We start from the raw sequence: 21,461 nt of genomic DNA on the forward strand, positions 1-21,461 counted from the left end.
GGATGAGTTAAGTGTTACTTATTTTGTGAAACCATGGAAACATGCATACATTGTTTGTAGCTAAATGTGATAGTTATAAAATGAATAAGGGTGAGATAGTGAAGACTCTTTGTGCATTACAACCACCATTGATGCCAATTGTTGGACATAATTCTTTAGAATTTTTCTCCTAAAATAAAATAATACAAAAAGGGAATATGAAATGACTTTTGGGTAATGAAATTAATGGCCATTTCTTTATGTAATTTCTCTAATTCATAAATTAAATTCACATTTGGGAGTTACCTATGACATGGTGTCATATCTTGGTTCATATTATTTCCTACACAAAGCCTCTCTTCTCGTTAGATGATCATTTCCTTTTCTGGCTATCCACCTAACTTGGCTACCCTCGACTGACTATCTCTTTCTCAAGCCTATTTAGCATTGTTACCTATCTTATGAGCATTGTTGATCATTGATGTGGCCATGTTATTTGCACCATTTTCTATTTGTAACTCTAAGTGCTCTCCTTGAGCCCTAGGGCCATCTCTTTCATGTTCACTACCCTCACTCAACCACCTTCTACATGTACTCCACTAGGTCTTCATAATGCTAATCTTGTTTCTAAGATAGTGATATATTTCCACTATTGCTCACACGGTCCTACATTGTCCTTTATTTTGGTTTCATGCATGCAATATCCAAGATCGTCTCAGTGTTGAAAAGTTTCAAGCTAGGTTTTTGTAACATCTAATACTTAAATGAAGGGATTGTTTAGACACTATCATAGCGCATAAAACTGAAGCCTCTATTCACAACCCTCCATCTCTGATCATTCCAAGGGCTCTTTGGTCCACTACGGTGTGCCTTTGAATTTCTCATTGAGTTAGTGAAGTCATGGTTTAGAGTAAAGCAAAGGAAATATTTCCAATGCAAGCTTATCCTTTCCAAAACAAAATTTTATCAAGTGTCCCATGACCTAGTAGATTTTGAAGCCCTTTTAGCCCACAATTCCAACATGGTTTTCTTTTCTTTTCTTTTTCGTTCTTCTTATTCATTCTCAACGTTGTGTTATATACCTTACATTTTTTGGGGACTTAATTCATTCATTTTTTTTAAATTCCACTCATTGTCGAGGGATACTATTGTAGTTTGTATTTTTTTAGAAATATGAAGGCTTGTAATGAGAAAATATTGGAAAATTTAGTATGATAGATCCTTGTTTCTTCTAGACATATATTATAATTTTTCATCTAAGATTATTTTTGTAGAGATTTTCATTACTTAGACCTTAGCTTTGGACTTTGTTTAAAATGTATTCTCTCATTTCCATTGTCGATGTAGTGTTGATTGGAAAGGAGAACTATCGAAAGTGGTCTATAGATATCAAGAACATGTATTAAGCCCACATCGTATAGAAGTTACCCATTTGAGATAATAAGGAAAAGAAACCTATGCCTTGACTATGTTTATGTAAGTGAAGTGGTGAGCCATCATAGAGTTATGATTACAAATTCTTATGTTGCATTGAATAATTCAAAGATATATATGACTCATACTCAAAATTGAATATTGTTCAATTGATTGTCAAACTCTTCAACCTTTAGTTAAACTATGACGATCCCTTGGTCCTAGCCTCTAAAATTAGAGCGATGATGCATGATGTAGATGCAAATGGAGTGAAGATGGTAATTCCTCTGACAACCTTTGTTAAGGCCCTGTACCTTACATATTCTCATTATCATGAACCTCAACATGCTAGAGAGCAACATAAGTCCATTATGGTTGAGAATATTAAAGAACGAGAAAATATTTTGTGAAGAGGAAGACAACAAATCATTCCCTTGAAGAATAAATGTGTCTTGCTTAGAAAATGAAAAAATAGTCACATGATTCTCCTAAAGGAAGTGGGAGGAGAACAGGACATCGAAGAAAGAGATTCAATTGCAAGGGGGTAAACATCATTAAAAATCAAATATTTCATTTTCACTGCCTTAGTTGTGGCATAGATGGACATGATGTATCAACATGCAGAATCCCTTGGGAGATAATTGAAACCAAAAATAAGATAGAGGTGAAGCACCAGATCCTGCTAAAGGTAAAGCATGTACATTTACTTAGTATATTTTTTCCCATTACAATATTCGAGTCACAAAAGATAAGTTTAACACTTAATTTTCTTCTTACATAGATGCATGACTGCTTAATACGACTACAAACATGCCACATGACCTTCCAAATAGAATTCAGTGAAATGTAAATGAAACGATGTATTAGGTAGATAAATCAAACCTAAAACCCTTGTGACTTAACACCATCATGCTTAAACTACCTAGATTTCTTCATTTTCTTCTACAAGATGTGCTCTACCTTCCATAGATATCAAGAAATCTGGTGTCACTTGTTCACATTTGCCAGAAAGGCCACTTTATTCATATCTTTGATGGTAACATGGAATAAGAAAATCATTTGGAAACATGGTTGTCATGACTACTGTGGAGGATGAAATATTGTTGAATTTGAAAAGGATATTGTTTAATATACAACATTATGCATACATTTCTCATCATAATGAAGGTACATTGCCATCTAGTTTAATATGGTATTTTATAATGACATTCTTCATGTATTACAAAACAATGGTGTTTCTAGTTTTCCTACTATTCTTAGGAAATTCAAGCAATGTGATGTGTGTATCCTTGGAAAGCATAACAAACAACCTTTTCATGATTCTACTTCTAGAGCATGTAGACAACTTGGATTGATATACTCTAATTTGTGTGGCCCTATGCTTGTTCATTTTTCTAATGAAATAAGTATATGATGACTTTTATTGATGATTACACCATAAATTATTGTCTGTACTTGTTGAAAATTAAATCTAAAGCTTTTGAAACTTTCAGAAATTTCAATGTATTGAATGAAAATGAAACACAGTCATATATTGACTCTCTTCATACAAATAATGAAAGAGAATACACCTATAACGAATCTAAAAACTATTGTTGCTAGCATGGGATCCAAAATCAAACCACAATGTTATACAACTCTCAACGAAACGGTGTAGCTGAAAGGTTGAACAAGATTGTCTTGAACATGGTCCTTTCAATGATTTTTTCAAAAAAGCAAAATTGATGTTTTGGGTCGAAGCGGTTCTATGTGTAGTGTATGTGCAAAATAGATGTCCATCTCATGCTCTTAGAAATAAGAGTCCTTATGAAATGCTATATGGCCACATTCCTTTGGTAGGGCATCTTAGGGTCTTTGGTTTCACCTACTATGCCTTGATTCCTAAGGAAAATAGAAGCAAAGTTGTTGGAAGGAGCCAAAAGTGCATATCCTTTGTGTATTTAGACACCACCAAAGCATATCCTCTTTAGGATAAGATAAATAAGACATTTATCCTTTCTGGAGATGCAAACACTATTGAGCAATAATTCATCTTTTATAAAGATTCACTCATGTAAAAATATATCAAGGATTTGATAATATATATGTAATGGACCATTATCTTATATACATTCTTTTATCTTTCTCATCACTAAATTGGATCACTTTATCAATATTCACCATTTTAGTTATGTAAATATTTTATTATTATCTTTATTTTATTATTCTATATTAATTTAGATAAAAATATTAAGATAAAATAAGTTTAATTTACTAATTTCTAAATTTACTTACCTTGTATATATATATATATATATAATTAAATTAAATAATTTCAATTTTATACAACATTTTGAAGTGTTACCATGTTTAAAGAAACTAACATAAATATATATATCTTAATTGTCTCAAGTCAAGGGAACCTTTTCAAGTTTGCTTTGTTTTTTGTGTTTTTTTTAAATCTATTTGTTTTCTTTTTACAAAATTTAATAATTATAATTATGTTGTGTATAACTATTTATTTTTGGGGCTAAAATAAAAATGATGGTCAAGAATATTGTTGGGAATTCAAATATATAGTTGTAAAACATACCTATGTAACTGACTTAAAATATTCCGTGCTCCCTTTAAATAAAGAAGGGTGTCGAGAGATGAGCATCCATCCCACTAGAGTGTGTTAAAGTTGAAGGGAACCATATACTTCGCCATTTTTAGTCCCTGTCATCCAGGGGACTATAGTAATCGGAAATGAGCACTTTAGTATTATTAGTGTTGCTTTTACTCGTCGCTTATCAACTATAAAGCAAGTTTTGTAGACACATATTGATAAATCATGTTATTTGGCCTCCGAACCTAATCCGAAGCTAAAGCATATGTTATAATTTTGTGTTTGCTTCATATTTTGAAACTGTTAAAAATACTACCTAATCTAATGCTGGCATTAGTCAACGGCACTAAATGTTAGCTCCACTATTTTGGATTTCCATGGACTACATGGTATAATAGAACAAGTATCGACCCGGCTTGTACACCAGGGTATGCCTGCCACCACTACTTATCACCGCCTTTTTGCTTGCCACTCCTACCTGCCACAACTTCCAGGGGCCATCTCTCTTATGTTTGCATGTAAGCAGGTGTAATCTTATTTCAAATCTTATTGCAGGACTGGCAGCACTGGAAACTCCCCTATATCTCACCATATAGGGGAATGATTCATGAAGAAAGGAAAATGAATCATGAAAAAAATACAGAAGTTACCTCCTGCTTCTACCTATCGCCAGCGCTCTGTGATTGATCCTGCTCAAGTGCTGAATGCAACCTTGCTCAACTGCTGAATGCTTTTACAGTATTGTTGCTCAACTGCTGAATGCTTTTACAGTATTGTTGTATTATCCAGCCTGCAGCCCTGGAATATTCCAGGGTTCATTTAATTGTGTCATTGACTAGTACAGGGTTGGCTCTGAAGGAAGGAAGGAGAAGGAAAGAATAAGCTTTTACCCGGGAGCCTTTCATCTTCTACCTTCAACTTGGAACCACTTTTACGGACAAGAACCCGCATCTGCTTCACATTTGGCCAATCCAAAATTGGCGATCTTTGCTCGAAAATTCTTGTCCAGAAAAATGTTGCGGCTATTAAGGTCCTTGTGAACACAGGTGGGAGTGGATGTAGATACTCCAACCCCTCTGCGATGTCCAGAGCGTCTGCAGCCTCTGGTTCCATGACAGGGTCGAACCCCCTGCATGTGACTGTGCGCTATGGATATAGTAGTCCTGGTCCGACGATTCTTCAAGGCAGATGCCAAGCAGAGTGACGAGACTTGTGTGGTGGAATCTGTGAAGGGTGTTGATCTCCTTTAATACCTTCCCTCTCATTTGTTTGATCGCCACTCTGTTTCCGTGCAGAACCACGTGGAAGACAGAATTCTTGATTCTGTGCGCCCCGCTGAAATTGTCGGTGGCCCCCTGAAGTTCTTTGAAGGAAAAGCCTATTAATCTATCCAATGCCAGCAATTCTGACATGTTCGAAAGAAGGCTCGATTCGATCTCGAAACCCTTCGCATCGCCTGCGTCTGGATTTATTGTCTCTGGTTTGCTTCACCTTTTTCTTTAAAATCAAATGGCTCACAGAAGCCCGAGTCCAAGAAGTAGTGTTCCTCCTACGGATGCAATAATTGGTACATAAATATGGCTGGAGCTCTTGTGGGAGGAAGGTGCGGGGTTATAAACGAAGGTAGGCGCCTTTGCTATAATAGGAGGAGGGGCGGAGAGAATAGGGTAGAAGGGGGAATCACAGTGCTGTGGTCGAGGAGAATTAGCAGAGTTGTGTAGTAATTGTTGCGGGGACATTGGGCTGATAGTTTATACTATCAATGAAAAGGATGGAGGCAGTGGTGGTGGCACTGGCAATGGCAATGGTAACAGCAACAGCAACCCATCTGGGGCTCAGACACCGGTGAAGTCTGTGCAAGAGAAGAAATTGGAAGTGAGGCATGCATTCAAGATAAGACAGGTAGCACCTGATTTCCCATACCTCCGACACCTACGAAGCATGCTCTTGGCGTGGCAAAGTATCTTTTTAAACGTCTCTTTTTAATTTAATTTAATTCACTTTATTATTTTTATTTTTTAACATTCTCATATCTAATGGGTTGGGTCAATTTTCATGGGGCTTGCTTATGGCTTCTTCTTCGGGCATGGCCTTGCTTCTGGTGGTCTTCATGCTCAGTGGGGTATGGACTTCGAACGGCTGCTGAATTCTGCTTTCTGTCACAAATGTAATGGCAACGGTATGGCTTAACTAGAGGGAATGAACCATTTCAGGTTTCACAATTTGTAGCATCTAATAATGCACAAATTCGCATATCTGCACCGTCAAGGTCTGTGCAAACAAATGTTCCAACGTAGGTGGCATTGGAAACTTTGGAGGACATGTATTTCGCTTGCTGCAGGGGAGCAATTTCAGAGCGTTTAAGGCTGCAAGCTCACAAGATATCCAAGGCACCATAGGTTTGCGCAGGTCCTCAGAAACACAAAACGATTCTCATGATCAACATGGTATGGTGCACCAGGGAAGTAGACAGTTTACTGATGCGCAGTTGTTGAGGTCTTTTGAATCATCTATTTACGACACTCATCGACTGCTGTAGCTATGATCTGTTTGGTCATACGACAGTATTTTCTTTGCCGTCGGACTTGAAGCTAACCGTTAAAAATTCATTATGACAATTATCCATATTCTCTAGTTGCAATTACTTTCAAGTTGCAGTTAATCTTGCTTAATTTGCTTGTTACCATGTGTGGTCCTGGTTGTTGTCTTTATCTAGAGTACAATATCATATTCGCAGTTTCTCTATTGTTGAACAAGCCGGGCCTACATTTTTTCTTGCCGCTGCAATGTTCGGGTTTGTCATTCAACTGGGTTCTATAGTTGCCGAAAATGAGCTTAAACTTCGTCAGGCATCCATGTCAATGATTGCCTTTTTTGGTTCCCTATTGAAAATTTCAAATGCTTCTAGAACGCATTTCAAAAAGATTTCTCTTGATTTAGCATTTGAATTTTGTTGGGGATTTTTCTGGTAAAATCCCAAAAAACACACAAATAAAACTCAACAAGAGGCAATGCTCTGTTTCTCTATCCACAGGATCTTTAATACAAGGAAGCTAATAAAATTTCTGAGAACAGAGATTTTTCACACCCATAATAAACTTGTATTAATTCATAAAAGGCCTGATACAATTTTCTTCCTCTTTCACTCAGAGGGATTTACCAAAAAAAACTTTCACCAAAACAAAATACTCTGTCTCTCTTTTACAAAATGATTTTTACACTGCTGTGTAAAATCTTCATTCACATTTTACTGCTGTAAAAAGCATTTTACATATACTGCTGTAAAAATAATTTTACATATGCAGTAAAAATTTTCATTACATTCACAAAAAAAATTCTTTGCTCACACCATACAAATCTTCATTCGTTCTTCCCTTTTTTTTGAGCAACCAACAAAACTCAGGTTTTTATATTTCGCACTGTTGTGCGTTCATCTCCTCCTTGCTTCACACGCTGTTCAATTCATAACTTATGCACTGCTGTGCACTCCTCTCTGTTCTCTTTTGCTGCCCCGGGCTCACATATTACAATGGTCAACACCAAACAAAAACATATTTCATATACGATACATATGCAACCAAATAAAAAAAACTTACGTGCTTTTCTTACCCATACCTCCATAAGTTTAAAAAACAATAAAATTAAAAGTTTCTACCTCAAACTATGACTAAGCATTAAATGCATTAATTAAAAGCCAGCAGTAAAAGTAAAATTAACGTTCTGGCAGGTTGGAGTGAATCCATATGCGTTGACCTGATCGGACGCAATTCGCACACCAACCTCACACAACTCAAACGACTTTTAATGGCCGGGGAATGGGCGGTTTCATGGTTGTACATTGGACGCGTGTCTCGTGCTGATTGTGTCGGAGCCCTCCTTATGGAAACAACCTTTTGCGAATGGTGGTGTGGGGAAGATACCGATGGTTTTGATGACGCGCAGATGAAATTACAACTTCAACACTCCCCTTTAATTTCAACTGCTGGGCATTCAGTCATACCCAAACACTTCCTCAAAAATTCAAAGCTTTTCTGGTCCAGTGGCTTGGTCAAAATGTCTGCAACCTGTTCCTGAGTCCTGCAATGTTCTAGAACAATTTCTCCATTGCTCACCAATTCTCTGATGTAGTGAAACCTTGTATCAATGTGTTTCGTTCTCTTATGAAACACTGAATTCTTTGACAATGCAATAGCTGAGCTATTGTCACAAAAAATCACTGTCGCTTTTGCCTGCTCTTGGCCTAAGCTCCTCAACATTCTTCTCATCCAAACTGCTTGACATGCTGCTGCTGTAGCTGCCACATATTCAGCCTCTGCTGTAGATAATGCTACAATGGACTGCTTCTTAGAAGCCCATGAAATGGCTCCTGAACCCATATGAAAAACATAACCGGAAGTGCTTTTCCGATCATCTACACTTCCAGCCCAATCACTATCAGTGTATCCAATTAAATCTGAACTTTCTGAGACATTATATAAAATTCCAAACATTTTGGTACCTTTGACATACCTTAAAATTCTTTTTGCTGCCTGCCAATGTGCCTCCTTTGGCCTCTCCATGAATCTGGAAATTAAACTAACAGCAAACATAATGTCAGGCCTAGTTGCTGTTAAATACATAAGGCTGCCAACAATACTCTTATACAAGCTAGGATCAAAATCCTTGCTGCTGTCCTCTCTGCCGAGTTTTAATCCCATTACTATGGGAGTGATCGCTGCTTTGCATTCTTGCATGTTAAATCTGCCCAACACTTGATTTACATATCTAGCTTGTGAGATAAAAATTCCTTTTTCATTTTGATCTACTTCTATGCCTAAGAAGTATCTCAAGAAACCCATGTCAGTCATTTCAAATTCCTCTTTCATGACTGATTTAAAATTCTCAATGAGCTAATCATCATTTCCTGTGAAAATAACATCATCAACATATAAGACAACAATTAAAATTTTACCATCTTTTTCTTTGATGTAGATGGTGGGTTCTCCTTCACACTTGTCAAATTCATTATCCAATAGATAGGAATCTATCCTGTTGTACCATGCTCTTGGCGCTTGCTTCAGCCCATAAAGAACCTTCTTCAATTTGCACACTTTGTGCTCTTCACCTTTCTTCTCATAGCCTAGAGGTTGTTCAACATAAACCTCTTCCTTTAACACTCCATTTAGGAATGCTGACTTCACGTCCATTTGGTAGACTTTCCATTTGTTTTGTGCTGCTATGGACAACACTGCTCTCACGGTTTCCATTCTTGCAACCGATGCGAAAGTCTCCTCATAGTCTCTCCCATATTGCTGCTTGTACCCTTTGACAACCAGCCTTGCCTTGTGTCTTTCTATTTTACCTTCAGCATTGCTCTTGGTCTTGTAAACCCATTTCACTCCAATGACTTCTTTGCCTTTTGGTAGCTCAACCAAATCCCATGTTTTGTTTCTCTCTATGGCATTCATCTCCTCATCCATAGCTTCTATCCATTTCTTATCTTTAATTGCATCTTCAAAATGAATAGGATCATCAACATGACAATACAAGGCAAACAAAGAATTCATTCCTTCATCATAAATGTCACTTAGATTTCTAAACTTCTTACCTCTTTCATTTGGTGTGCAAGTGCTTGAAGATGCACTTGAATTTCCTCCTTGTGGTGTGCTTGGAGAAGCACTTTCATTTATCCTCAATGGTGTCCCTTGCTGTCCTTGTGTTGGCGCTGTTGTTTGGGGATGCATTTCAGCCACCTCCTCATCATCTTCATCATGAGACAAACAGTTTTTTACATTCACTGTTTTCTCTATGCTTCCATCCCAAGCTTCCTCCTCAATGAACTGAACATCTCTGCTGACAAAAAACTTCTTGGTGGATGGGATATACAACCTGTAGGCTTTGGATTCCTCACTGTATCCAATGAAAAGACATTTCTCCCCTTTGCTGTCCAACTTCCTCCTTAGCTGATCTGGAATGTGTGCATAGGCCACACATCCAAAAACTCTCATGTGGGTGACTCCTTGCTTTCTCCCACTCCATGCTTCTTCCGGCACTTTGTTCATCACTGCTTTTGTAGGACACCTGTTCAAAATATAAACTGCACAATGTACAGCTTCAGCCCAATAATCATTTGGCAAATGCTTTGCCTTCAACATGCTCCTCGCCATATCCATGATGGTCCTGTTCTTCCTTTCAGCAACTCCATTTTGCTGTGGGGTGTACCTAGCTGTAAACTGTTTATGAATTCCATTTTCTCTACAAAATCTTAGGAATTCCTTGGAGATATACTCACCTCCTCTATCAGTTCTCAAAACTTTAATGTGCAGCCCGCTTTGGTTTTCCACAAATGCCTTGAAATTTTGGAATTTCTCAAACACTTCACTTTTGTTTTTAAGGAAATATACCCAAGTTTTTCTTGTAAAATCATCAATGAATGTTAGGAAATATTGGCTACCTGCTAATGATGGAGCTTGCATCGGTCCACATAAATTTGAGTGAATGATCTCTAAGGGTGCCTTTGCCCTTATGCTCTTCCCTGATGGAAAACTTTCTCTGTGTTGTTTTCCCAAAATGCAACCTTCACAAAGGCTGTCCGGTTTCTCTATCAATGGTAATCCTCTTACCATTCCTTTCCTGCTCAACAAGTTTAGACCTCCAAAATTGAGATGTCCAAATCTCAAGTGCCACAATCAATTTTCATCCTTTGGCACGCTTTGGAAAGCCTCTTGGGTGACTGCTGCAATTTCTCCTTTGTTTTTCAAATCTGCTCTTATCCTGAGAGGGAACATCCTGTTCCTCGTCATCTTCACTTCAGCAATGCATCGTTTGCTGGGTGCTATATCCATGATGGTGCATACATCATTTTCAAAGAAGACATTGTACCCCTTTTGAACAAGCTGTCCAATACTCAAGAGGTTACATCTCATTCCAGGGACATAGTAGACATCTGCTATGGTTTTCCTTTCTCCTTGCTTTGTAAATATTTTTACCTCTCCTTTTCCCATAACAGAAATTTTGCTATCAGTTCCTAGTGTGACTTCTGATTTCATATTTTTATCTAGGGCAGAAAAGAGGGATATGTTTCCTGTCATATGGTTGCTGCAACCTGAGTCTAAAAACCATATGTCCTCACTGTTTGTTTCAGCCATGTTACAAGCTAACAACACATTATCCTGGCTGATGTTTTCTCTAGTGACATTTGCATTTTGTCTATTACTCATATCATGTTGCTTCTTCCTACATTCACTGGCATAATGCCCATATTTTTTACAATAATAACATTGGACATTGGATTTTTCATACCTTTGTCCTTGAGCATGATGTTGTCCTCTTTGTTGGATGCTGCCTTGGCCTTGGTTCTGATTTGGATTGCTGCCTCTTCCTTGAGCATTTGCTAGACTGTTCCTTCCACCTTTGTTCTGGCTTCTGCCTCTTCCTCTCTTGTTTCCTCTGCCTTGACCTCTTCCTCTTCCAAAAGACATCTGGGTCTTAAAGGCTTGCTCTAGAGATGAGTTTTCATTTCTACTCAACCTCTGCTCATGTGTTATCAGTGATGCATGAAGCTCATCAACTGAAAAGTTTGAGAGATCCTTTGTCTCTTCTATGGTGGTGACAATCACATCAAACTTTGAGGGTAGGACCCTCAACAGTTTCTCCACAATCCTTCTTTCTTCAATGGTTTCTCCATGAGTCCTCATCTGTGTGACTAGACCAATTACATGTGTGAAAAATGAGTCAATGGTGTCTGACTCCTTCATGCTCAGATTTTTAAAATCTTTCCTCAGCAGTTGTAGTTTTGTTGTCTTCACTTTCTCCATGCTTTGATAGGTTGTTTTGAGGGTTTGCCATGCTTCATTGGATGTCTTAGCTGCTGCTATCCTTGGAAACACACTCTGGTCCACTGCTTGATACAACAATACAATGGCTTTTGCATCCTTCTTCCTATTGCTCTTCAGCAGATATCTCTCTGCCTGAGTTAAGTTGTTAAATTGATTTACATCTGCTGGTTCTTCAAACCCAGATTCAACTAATTCCCATAAATCTTGAGAGATAAATAAAGATCTCATGGTTATTGACCAGTAGTCATAGTTCTTCCCATTAAACTGTGGGAACTGGGAGTTAAACATACCCATGCTAGTGCTAGTGCTAGCCATTCCTTGCATCCTCAACTATGCTTCAATTTCTTGACTGTGTATTTTAAAACAACTGACTGTTTCTTCAGCAATAAAAAAAACTTTGTGAAATACCTGAATCCTTTGTTGACTGAGTCTTCACTCTGCTGGAGAAGATTTACTGATACAACAAAAGGAACCTTCCTTCAGCTTCTTGAACACCTTCAAAGAGCCTAAGCCTGCTCTGATACCACTGTTGGGGATTTTTCTGGTAAAATCCCAAAAAACACACAAATAAAACTCAACACAGAGGCAATGCTCTATTTCTCTATCCACAGGATCTTTAATACAAGGAAGCTAATAAAATTTCTGAGAACAGAGATTTTTCACACCCATAATAAACTTGTATTAATTCATAAAAGGCCTGATACAATTTTCTTCCTCTTTCACTCAGAGGGATTTACCAAAAAAAACTTTCACCAAGACAAAATACTCTGTCTCTCTTTTACAAAATGATTTTTACACTGCTGTGTAAAATCTTCATTCACATTTTACTGCTGTAAAAAGCATTTTACATATACTGCTGTAAAAATAATTTTACATATGCAGTAAAATTTTTCATTACATTCACAAAAAAATTCTTTGCTCACACCATACAAATATTCATTAGTTCTTCCCTTTTTTTTGAGCAACCAACAAAACTCAGATTTTTATATTTCGCACTGTTGTACGTTCATCACCTCCTTGCTTCACACGCTGTTCAATTCATAACTTATGCGCTGCCGTGCACTCCTCTCTGTTCTCTTTTGCTGCCCCGGGCTCACATATTACAATGGTCAACACCAAACAAAAACATATTTCATATACGATACATATGCAACCAAATAAAAAAAACTTACGTGCTTTTCTTACCCATACCTCCGTAAGTTTAAAAAACAATAAAATTAAAAGTTTCTACCTCAAACTATGACTAAGCATTAAATGCATTAATTAAAAGCCAGCGGTAAAAGTAAAATTAACGTTCTGGCAGGTTGGAGTGAATCCATATGCGTTGACCTGATCGGACGCAATTCGCACACCAACCTCACACAACTCAAACGACTTTTAATGGCCGGGGAATGGGCGGTTTCATGGTTGTACACTGGACGCGTGTCTCGTGCTGATTGTGTCGGAGCCCTCCTTACGGAAACAACCTTTTGCGAATGGTGGTGCGGGGAAGATACCGGTGGTTTTGATGACGCGCAGATGAAATTACAACTTCAACAAATTTATGCCGAAAATGCTTTCTTTTAGTTTGAATCATGATTGCATTTAACAAAATTGTAAGTTGGTATATGCATTGTTATCTAGCTGTCTTTAGGGATCCGATAGGCAATGTCTATTATGGGGCTTTATAATTCAGCCTACTGGTTGACTTGGCTGACTTGGGAAGGCATCCTCACATTTGTATCTGCGATTCTCATGGTTCTTTTTGGAATGATGTTCCAATTCGACTTTTTCCTCACGAACAACTTCTCAAGTTTGTTCCTTTTGTTCTTTCTATGTCAGTTCAACATGGTGAGGACATGAACCTCCATCCCAATTATTTTCGAACCTGTAGAGTAAAGACTTTGATTTTCTTTAAAAAAACAAGAAGAATTTCAGATGCACATCGAGGCCATCAACATTTCAATCACAATTCATGAGTGCACATGATGACACAAATATGCATATATTTGATACACACTCTGTATGTATATGGTTCATCTTGACATTTATATTGAATGACCACATGTTAATACATTACCGTTGAAATAATGAAGTAAACATTTATTTCAAAATACAGATTTCACATTTGCAGAGATGAAATGACTTTATACTCAGGGAAAAGAAGAGGAATATACATTGAGACTAAATTCTTTTGGATTGCAATATTTAGGCATGAATAACATATACTCACTTCACAAGATCATGCAACAGGTTGGATTTGCTTTCTTGTTCTCTGCCTTTACAAGCAAATCTTCCTCTGCCACCACTCTCGGATTCTTTGTCTACATAATTGGGTTCATAACACAGGTTTGTTTTTAGCTGTAGCAGTGTTTGCTTTATGTTCATGTTTCAATCCTTTGTAAAATCTCCATAAAACTATCATTTTGCACCACTCCTAAAAGCAGAGTCCATATAATCCAAAACACTAATAGAAGTATCTTCCTTTTTGTGCAGCTTGTTACAACATTTGGATTTCCATATTCACATACATATTCTAAGAGCTACCGTGCCATCTGGTCCTTTTTCCTTTTTCCTTCCAAATCTTTTTGCTCAATGCCTGTTGGAATTCAGAGGCACAGTAAATCAATTAAAACACACAGCAGAATAAATCAAGCACATAAACACAATTTTTAACGTGGTTCACCCAACCAATCTGGGCTACGTCCACCAAACATAGGCATCAGGAATTTATTAATCAAATTGGAGATTACATCAAGAAATCCTCACAAAACTCTCACACTCTCAGCAAACCATCCGAATGGTTGCCTGTTATATAGCATAGAGAATCTAACAGCTTCATTAACTCACTCACATCAAATATAGGAGGCATTAACTCCCTCCCAACAACCTGGAGCTAATCTAGGAACTGAATTCCTATTGTTGTCACCTTCAGAGATTTTTGCCTATTTCATCCCAAACAGAAAATCTCAACAATCTCCACCTTGACAATAATTCGCTTGATGCCCTGTTATTATTATTTTATCTTTTCTGCAAGCCAAGAGAAGCCAAACACCAGCGTAGCTTCTCCAACAAAACTGGTTTCGTGAACATGTCTGCACAGTTCTCCTTTGTATGCACCTTTTCAAGAGAGACTCCTCTTTCAGTGATAACCTGTCTTACAAAATGATATTTGATTGGAATATGCTTTGATTTACTATGATAGGACGGATTCTTAGCCAAATGTATTGCACTTTGACTGTCACAAAGTAACCTGATGTTGTCCTGTAACCTACCAAACTCACCAAGCAAACCTTTCAACCAAACCGCCTCTTTGCAAGCATGCGAAGCAGCAATGTATTCTGCTTCAGTAGTGGATAAAGCAACAATGTTTTGTAGCTTTGACATCCAGCTTATAGCTCCACCTGCAAGAGTAAAGACGTACCCTGAAGTTGATCTTTTCTTATCCAAATCACCTGCAAAATCGGAATCAACATACCCGCAAACAAATTCACTACTCTTATTGTAAGAAATACAATAACTAGTTGTGCCTCTCAAGTACCGAAGCACCCATTTCACTGCTGACCAGTGTTCTTTACCCGGATTTTCCATGTACCTGCTGACAACCCCAACTGCATGTGAAATATCTGGTCGAGTACAAATCATCGCATACATTAAACACCCTACTACATTGGCATATGGAATTCGAGACATATAATCCTTTTCTTCGTCTGTATTAGGACATAAACTCGAAGAAAGCTTAAAATGGGAAGCTAAAGGGATTGATACAGGCTTCACATTGTTCATACCAAACCTCAAAAGTATTTTCTCAACATACTTCTGTTGTGATAGCCACAGCTTACCATTACTCCTGTCTCTGAAAATCTCCATGCCCAAAATCTGTCTTGCGGCTCCTAGATCTTTCATATCAAACGTCCTTGTCATCTGAGTCTTCAACCTGTTGATTTCTTCAATGCTTTTGCTTGCTAAAAGCATATCATCAACATACAACACTAAGATAATGAACATGCCATTATTTAACTGCTTAAAGTAAACACAATGATCATATTCACTTCTTACATATTTCTGACTCAACATGAAAGAATCAAACTTCTTATACCACTGCCGAGGCGACTGCTTCAGGCCATATAATGACTTCTTGAGCCTGCAGACAAATTTTTCATTGCGATGCTGAACAAACCCTTCCGGTTGTTCCATATATATTTCCTCATCTAAATCACCATGTAGAAATGCAGTCTTAACATCTAACTGCTGCAACTCTAAATCAAGCAAAGCCACTAATGCTAACACAAGTCGAATTGAAACAATTTTAACCACTGGTGAAAAAATCTCATGAAAGTCTATGCCAGCTTTCTGAGAAAACCCTTTTGCAACCAGCCTCGCTTTGTACCTGTCTTCATTCACACCCCGTTTCACTTTGAACACCCACTTGCATCCCACAGTTTTCCTGCCTTTAGGAAGTTCAACCAGATCCCACGTGCCATTCTTACCTAAGGCCATCATTTCTTCCTTCATAGCTGCTTTCCATTTGTCACTATTTGAACCTTCTACAGCTTCCTGATAACACAAAGGTTCATCATCATTAGCGATCAAAGCAACTGAAGTAACATGATCATCATACCTTCTCGGAGGGCGTTTGATCCTTGTAGACCTCCTTAAGAATGTTTCTGGTGCTTCCACAATTGGCTGTCTATCATCTGTAGGAATTTATTCATGATCGCCATCTGAGACCTGTTCATGTCCTCCATCTGAACCCTGTTCATAATCTGATTCTGAAACCTGTTCATGACTAGAATCTAAACTATGATCATCATGACTATCAGAAGAAGTGCTGTCAAATTGAATATGCTAGAAATCAGATACATCATCCTGTTTCAATCTACTATTTACATCTAACTGTACAAGAGAGGATTCATTAAACTTTACATCTCTGTTGATGATGATTTTGTGGGTAGTAGGATCCCACAATCTATATCCCTTTGTTCCATCACCATACCCAACAAAGATATACCTTTTAGACTTTTGATCTAATTTAGTTCGCTGATGTTTAGGCACTAGAGCATATGCATCACAGCCAAACACTCTGAGTTTAGAATAGTCACAAGGGTGTCCTTTCCATACCTCTTGCGGAACCTTGCAGCCTATCGCCGTTGATGGAGATCGGTTTATCACATAACAAGCTGTTGCCACCGCTTCCATCCACAACTCCTTCGGCAACCCGGCGTTACTCAGCATACACCTTGCTCTCTCTAGAAGAGTCCTGTTCATGCGTTCAGCAACTCCATTCTGCTGAGGAGTATAAATCGTGGTCTTATGTCTCTCGATCTCTGCATCCTTGCAATAGCTGTCAAACTCCTTGGAGGAAAACTCACCACCATTGTCAGTTCTTAAACATTTTATAGTTCTACCAGTGCTGTTTTCTACCAATGCTCTAAACTGCTTGAAAACTATAAAAACATCAGACTTCCGTTTCAACATGTAGACCCACACTTTCCGAGAAAAGTCATCAATAAACGACACAAAATACGACGAGCCACCATACGACGCTGTAGGAGCTGGACCCCACACATCTGAATGGATATAATCAAGTATGCCTTTACTAGTATGTTTGCCTGTTTTAAACTTTTGTTTACTTTGTTTACCAAACAGACAATGTTTACAGAAATCCAATTTTCCAGATCTTAGATTAGGAAGTAACTTTCGGTCAGCCAAAATTTTCAACCCTCTTTCACTCATATGCCCCAATCTTTGATGCCATAAGTGAATGGAACTATTGTCATGTTCAGACACAGACACATGATCTGACCCAGTTCTACCTTCTAACTGAAATAGATTTCCTACTTTCTTAGCCTTCATCACTAGTAAGATACCTTTATAAATTTTCATAACTCCACCTTGAATTACAGTTTTATATCCATTTGAATCAAGTGCTCCTAATGAAATCAAATTTTTCCTTAAATCTGGTACATGCCTCACATCTGTTAATATTTTTGTTGTCCCATCAAACATTTGCAGTTGTATGCTCCCAATTCCCACAATATTACATGTTACATCATTACCCATGTACACAACACCATCATCAATTGATTTATATGTTTTAAACCAATCTTTATGTATACACATGTGGTTAGATGCCCCGGAATCTAACAACCAATGTTGATCATGCTTTGAAACATTAACAGACAATACCTCATCACTCATACCTGAACCAGATACTGAACCTGTATCTGTGGTGTTGGCTTCCTTCTTTTCTGTCGAAGAGCCTTCTTTAGCAGCCTGCTTTCGCTTCCAGCAATCCTTTTTCAGATGTCCAGCCTTGCCACAATGCCAGCACTTCACCTTTGGCTTCTTTCCTTTGGACTTTGAGCGAGAGTCGCTAGGTTTTCCCCCGGAGTGTCTCTCTCGTGAGCGACCTATGGCCATCATTACCTTTGATGTAGAGGTGTCTGCATTCGACCTCTTCCTCGTCTCCTCAGCCAACAAGGCTCCAACAACATCGTCAAACTCAAGAATTTTTGATGTACTAAAACTTATGGAAGTAACAAAGTGATCCCAGGATTCAGGCAAAGAACATAATAGAGTTATTGCCTTATCCTCTGAATCAAATTTCACATCTAGACTGTCTAATTGCACCAGTAAGGTATTAAAAACATTCAGGTGATCAGCAATTGAGGTACCTTCTTTCATCCGCAAACCGTAAAGCTGTCGTTTCAGGAGAATCCGATTTGTCAATGATTTCGTCATATAGAGCTTCTCAAACTTCGACCACAAGCCTGCGGCGGATTTCTCTGACACAATGTTGAACAGAACATCGTCCGCCAGACATAACCGAATTGCACTCAGAGCTCTATCGTCCATCTCATCCCATTCATCCTCCGTCATGGAAGGAGGTCTTTTGTTTTTCCCCAACAGTGCTTTCGCCACACCTTGTTGAACCAGCAGATCGTGCATCTTCACCTTTATTCTACCAGCAAATGAACGCCACGCACAGCAATGAATTCCACGCACGCTATACACAGCTCCCTCCAGCGCCTTTGTGCTCCACCGTTCGGGATGGCTATCTACGCACGCAGAGACACCACGCAGCGCTTCCAGGCAGCACCTCCAGGCAGCAAATCCAATCTTGTCTCCAACTTGCTCTGATACCAATTGTTGGAATTCAGAGGCACAGTAAATCAATTAAAACACACAGCAGAATAAATCAAGCACATAAACACAGTTTTTAACGTGGTTCACCCAACCAATCTGGGCTACGTCCACCAAACATAGGCATCAGGAATTTATTAATCAAATTGGAGATTACATCAAGAAATCCTCACAAAACTCTCACACTCTCAGCAAACCATCCGAATGGTTGCCTGTTATATAGCATAGAGAATCTAACAGCTTCATTAACTCACTCACATCAAATATAGGAGGCATTAACTCCCTCCCAACAACCTGGACCTAATCTAGGAACTGAATTCCTATTGTTGTCACCTTCAGAGATTTTTGCCTATTTCATCCCAAACAGAAAATCTCAACAATGCCTAAACTTGCTGGGAGATGCGACGGCTACAGGTCAAGATGAAGGAATCAGTTGGTCTAGTAGATCAAAATGTCCTTCAACAGACTCTGACTGCGTTATTCAAATGGTTGGTTCACGTGATCTTAAGGATAGAATATTTTTATTTTAGGAAATATTCTTAGTTACTAATATATAATATATAATTGTAAAAATTTTTATTATATTTTTATAAAAATATTTAAATTTCTAATAATCTTATACCATAAATATTTTTTTTTATAAATATTTTTTTTTTTACAATGATCATAAAAAATTTGCCCATCTACTAATATTAACCCTTTTCCCTTTTATGAATTGTACGTTTGCTTATTATCAAGGGCCCGATTCACATTTAGTTGCTTCATATTTAGTAGTTATGAGCCCTATGATAGTCGACGAATATTTTTTTTACAATGATCCTAAAAGATTTGCCCATCTACGAATATTAACCCTTTCCCTTGGATAGACTTGCTTCATATCTAGTAGTTATGAGCCCTATGATAGTCTACGAATATTTTTTTTTACAATGATCATAAAAGATTTGCCCATCTACGAATATTAACCCTTTTCCCTTATATGAATTGTACGTTTGCGTATTATCAAGGGCCCGATTCACATTTAGCTAATTTGGATAGACTTGCTTCATGTTTAGTAGTTATGAGCCCTATGATAGGAAACTAGATGGCTTGGGGAATGGGCTAAAGGTTGCAGTCCCTCCTGTTTTACTTGGAGCCATTTTACCTAAAAAAACCTAATATTTTCCTTATTATAGAGCAGAGGATGTCAACTAGATTCTGCATTGGAATAGAACTAGAACTTGCCATTCATCACTGTCTCGTTGCCTCCCCACTGATGCATAATGCTAAATATTCCAGTAGTTTATGAGCTCTATGGTAGTAAACTGAGTGGCTTGGTGAATGGGCTAAAAGTTGTGTCCGTCCTGTTTTTACTTCTTTTAGAGACATGACACGAGAGATGCACCATGTTTCCAGGATGATATTTTCAAATGGCTCACTGCAACATTCTTTCTGTGGTTCATTCTCGCCATTTACTTTGACAATGCACTCCCAGATGTGAATGGTGTTAAAATGTCCTGGTTTTACTTTTTGAAGATATCATATTGGACTGGAAAAGCCAGCGATCGAGAAGAAGGTAATCAGGAAATTTAATTAATTTGCTCATCGTTGTTCTCTTTTCACTGATGTGATTGTAGTTTCTGAAAAAGTTAACACCCATCAATGTGCTTCACTAAGAAGATTTGATTTCTGCAGGCGGTGGTTGTTGTATCTGTACAGGATCTGTTCCACCGTTACTTGAAAGTAGTCCTGATGATGAAGATGTTGCCGCAGAGGAATCATTAGTCAGACAGCAAGTCACTGAGGATACCACGAGTCCAAATGTGGCTGTCCAAGTTCGTGGCCTCATCAAGACATTCCCTGGTATAAGAAATATGGTTGGTTGCTGCAAATGCAGAAAAACGGCTCCTCAGCATGCTGTAAAGGTATATTAACACATAAGAATGGCATTGGATATCTTATGATTCATTCTCAACTTTCTTACATGAAAGAGCAGAATACAACTGATTTTCTTGAGTACCAGCAGTCACATTGGTATCATCAAACCTCTGGATCCTAAAATTCCATTGTGCTGAAGATTGTTGTGCTTCAATTGGACAGCTCTATAAGCAATTCCATAAGAGCAAATTCTCCTTAAACTCCAACAGAGTACCAGAGCAACAATGACCAGTGCCCAAAACACGAAAAAATCACAAAGTTTCCTCTTCTGCACCATATTCGCTGACATAATTTCAAACTGTGAAGCTTTCACCATGAACCCTCTATCTCTGTAATAGGGTTTTGCTTCACATCTGCCACAGCTCATCCACTCATCTGTTCTACTCTGTAATATAAACAAATACAACCATGGGATGAATCGAAAGCCTCATTATTCTCTCCCTTATGTAAGTTCTCATATCAATGACAAAGTAATCATGATGGGGACTTGTCGCCAAATTATGCAAGAATTAAAATGACAGTTAAGAGAAGAATCTTTCACCGACTTGAAACTCAGATCTCTATATAGTAGTCGATACCTTCTGCTGTTCACCTGTAACATCCATTCACTATGTGGCCAAACGCAA

General features: G+C 38.0%; 1 pseudogene; it reads left to right on the forward strand.

Moving 5' to 3' along the window:
• Positions 1-6,034: 6,034 nt before the first annotated feature.
• LOC149163831 (ABC transporter A family member 2-like) lies at positions 6,035-20,831 on the forward strand (annotated as a pseudogene).
• The last annotated feature ends 630 nt before the right edge of the window (positions 20,832-21,461 follow it).

Source organism: Pinus tabuliformis, chromosome 5_1, assembly GCF_031772625.1.
Source record: "Pinus tabuliformis cultivar Carrire ecotype Pingquan chromosome 5_1, CPIR1, whole genome shotgun sequence".
Taxonomy (NCBI): Eukaryota; Viridiplantae; Streptophyta; class Pinopsida; order Pinales; family Pinaceae; genus Pinus; species Pinus tabuliformis.